The sequence below is a fragment of the Pseudoliparis swirei genome, chromosome 3, assembly GCF_029220125.1.
Source record: "Pseudoliparis swirei isolate HS2019 ecotype Mariana Trench chromosome 3, NWPU_hadal_v1, whole genome shotgun sequence".
Lineage (NCBI taxonomy): Eukaryota > Metazoa > Chordata > Actinopteri > Perciformes > Liparidae > Pseudoliparis > Pseudoliparis swirei.
In genome coordinates, this window is record NC_079390.1 from 927,828 (window position 1) to 931,603 (window position 3,776).

A 3,776-nucleotide genomic window follows, 5' to 3' on the forward strand; every position below is an offset into this window, starting at 1 on the left:
TATATACATATATATATATGTGTATATACTGTATATGTATATATATTATGTATTTGTATATGTATAATATATTTATAAATACATATAATATATATATACATATATATATATATGTATATATAATATATATTTCTCCACTATGACTCAATTGTTTGATTCCTGAGCGTCGTTCTACCAAACTGTTTTTCATAATTCAACCTTCTCTTTCTGGTCCGATTGTAAAGATCTCTCCAGAAACGCAGCCAGCAGAAAGCTCAAAGCTCCGCGTGGCTCTCGTAAAGCATCCCTTCATTATTAATGATTTAGTAACTCAGGATGCTCGAGTTGCCTCCTGGTGAAACTCTACTCCCGGCCTCCTGGTTTCCACCGCTCTCCGGTGGACCACAACACGAGTCCCCGTCTCATGCGGTGACGTCCGTGCAGACGTGAAACTCGTCTCGTGGTGTCAGCTTGATTGCAGCGTCTTTCTGCTTTCAATCAAATATATTTATTCAGGAACATTTTTCAGGGAAATTACATCAAACACAATTTATTTTCAGGGGTTTTAATCTGCCTTTAAAGCCACATTGCTGTGGAGAAAGATCAAGTGAATGGGTCCTATCCCATAATACCACGAAGAAGAAACCAAAAACGGCTGCTAGATGAACAAATGACATGCCAGGCATGCTGTTTATTTTGCATAATAAACATATATAAACTCTTTTAATGATTAACTGCAAACTGCACCTTTTAAAGAGCTTTATGGTCACGTCTTTGTACCTGCTGCACGTCTCTAGTTCAACTATGTCGTGAGTAGTTGACACAAAGACTTACATTAATATGATTAAACTGCTGTATTCATGTTATAAAGCAAATATAAGATTTTTAAAATATATTTTTTATATATACTTCATTTATAATGCACAATATGGTATACAGTGATCAAAGAACAAGTATTTTACATTTTGTGTGTGTGATTAAATCAGATTACAATTGTAAAAGAGGAAAACAGGACAAATAAATAACTAAAAATAACAAAGGCAAAACAAAATAACAAATTATAATAATGAATAATGAAACACCCACCCACCCACAGACCCACCCCACCCTTGGCCTTTATATTCTTTCTCAGTTTGCATAGTACAATATTGTAAAACTAAAGTTAAGTATTTATGTTTAGTTACAGTGAGTCAGATAGGGACAGAAGGCCGGATACATGCACATTAAAATATGAGTCTCATTCAGTCGGCAACACAGGCAGATTAAAAAGATATGAAATGAAAGGTTGCCATTGCAAATATAAGACTTAATCTGTATTTTGGTTTCATTACCCCAAACTATCTGAATATACGTGCTCTACTTTTATGAGCAGACGGGTCAAGCCGCTAACAGATGTGAGGAGGAACAGCGAGTCATTGTGAAGAGGTGGCCGGAGGAAGAGAGGAAGAGAGGAGGAGAGGGAGAGAGGAAGAGGAGGGGTAATGAAGGTGTAATTTGCTCACCATCTGCGAGGTGCCTGGCTGCCCCGGGGGTTTCCTCTTTCCCGGAACTCCCCCACCGCAGGGGCACAGGTGCTGGGGAGAGGAGGAGGAGGAGGTGGTGAGGGAGAATGGTGGAGAGGGGAGGGGCAAGGTATAGAGATTATGGGGAGAAAAACACAGGATGAGGGGGGCAAGAGAGAGAGAGAGAGAGGATGAAATGACAGTGTGAAGAGGAAATAAAGGAAGTGTCTTTAATGCACAATCCCCACCGTCCCCAAAGGCATCATTAAAGTTTAATGTATTTATTTTAAAGTATATATATTTTTTATTAAAAAAAAAATACATCCAAAAGGTATATGGTGGGCAAAGCATGACACAATTTAAATAGAATTATTTTAATACAGTCTGATTTCTTTTAGAATATTTATAACACAAGTCCAGTATTTTATTGTGAAAATGGGACAGGAAGTATTCTGTTTCTGCAGCACTGTGTACCAGCTGCTCTCTCTCTCTCTCTCTCTCTCTCTCTCTCTCTCTATTTTACCTTTTCCCAACTCCAACCGCCCATTCTTAAGGTCGACTTTAACTCAACGCCATGACTCACTTTTTATTTTACTTGTATACTTCTACAGGACTGTCTCAGAAAATTAGAATATTGTGATGAAGTTCTTTATTTTCTGTAATGCAATTAAACAAAAATGTCATGCATTCTGGATTCATTACAAATCAACTGAAATATTGCAAGCCTTTTATTCTGATTTATTGCTGATTATGGCTTACAGCTTAAGAAAACTCAAATATCCTATCTCTAAATATTAGAATATCATGAAAAAGTATACTAGTAGGGTATTAAACAAATCACTTGAATTGTCTAATTAACTCGAAACACCTGCAAGGGTTTCCTGAGCCTTGACAAACACTCAGCTGTTATAAATCTTTTTTTTTACTTGGTCTGAGGAAATATTAAAATTTTATGAGATAGGATTTTAGAGTTTTCTTAAGCTGTAAGCCATAATCAGCAATATTAAAAGAATAAAAGGCTTGCAATATTTCAGTTGATTTGTAATGAATCCAGAATGCATGACATTTTTGTTTTTTTAATTGCATTACAGAAAATAAAGAACTTTATCACAATATTCTAATTTTCTGAGACAGTCCTGTATATCTTTCATCCCTGTTTCTTATATTTTGTGTTTTGTTTTTACTCTTGTGTGTTGCTGCTACTGTCACGACAAATTTCCCCTTGGGGATTAATAAAGTATATATCTATCTATCTATCTATCTATCTATCACTTCCTGTTCCATCTCATTCCCTCCGCTGTAAAGCTTCACTTTACAACAACAAAAATAAATCAATATTTTTTTATTTTAAAACATACAAACATAATATGTCAGTCTTAGTTTCAGTAAAGGGCTTTTTTGTGATTTAATATGTGAAACGACCACGACCTCTTAGCGTTGGGAAATTATTTTAATTTTTTATTTCCCACTGAACAAATGATGCGCCGCCGCCTCGTGATGTGCTGCTCAGAGCTTGTGGTCATTTCACGTATTTCTGTGGGTCTCCACATCGTAACACAGAATAATTACTCACCATATGACGATTCAATTATTATAATTAAATATTAACAGAGGAAATCAAAGATGATGCGCTCAGATCGAACAACATCCTCTCACTTTATTTGACTCTGACTGCTGGATTGTTTTTATTATTTCATGTTTATTCACAGCGAAGATGCTAGGATAGCTTTACTGGAGCTCCTGAGCAACGTGGGTCACAGTAGATTTAAAAATGTACCCCCAAAATCTGGTAACATCTGCTATTTTCCCTTCCGAGGCCTTTCCTCTTTCCTCTTTGCGTCTATCAGTTTGTATGTTTCTATGCTAACACCTCATAACGTGTCCATGTGTCACAATATATTAAAGTTGTAATATATTAAACAATGTAAACAATGAGCTGAAAGGCGTTGAAACGGTCTCGAGTGTGTTAATTAAATTATACTTTTTTAAAACATTAAATATGAAAAAAACACAACTTAACTCAGCTTATGCTAACTTACCAAAACTGAATATAATTTAAATATACTAAAACACCATGATATATCTCATATGGAGTGAACTAATAGGTATATAATGTCGGATCAGACCATTAATCAAACAAAAGGGGTAACACAAAGTCAAATACGATCAAATAAACTCCAAATAAGACAGAACAGAAGAAGTCTATCATTATATATATTTAAGAAATTACAAAAAAACAACAATTCTACTCTAAAGAAATAAAAGAAATCCCTTTACAAAACAACAAAACTAGAA

General features: G+C 35.1%; 1 long non-coding RNA gene across 1 annotated transcript in view; it reads right to left on the reverse strand.

Moving 5' to 3' along the window:
* Positions 1 to 255: 255 nt before the first annotated feature.
* The window catches only part of LOC130211963 (uncharacterized), a 3,982-nt gene continuing 461 nt past the window's right edge, over positions 256 to 3,776 (reverse strand). Inside the window, exons 2-3 of the long non-coding RNA XR_008835213.1 lie at positions 1,482 to 1,553; positions 256 to 467 (exon numbers count right to left, since the gene is read on the reverse strand). This is a non-coding gene — a long non-coding RNA (uncharacterized LOC130211963). The remainder of the gene's footprint in view (positions 468 to 1,481; positions 1,554 to 3,776) is intronic.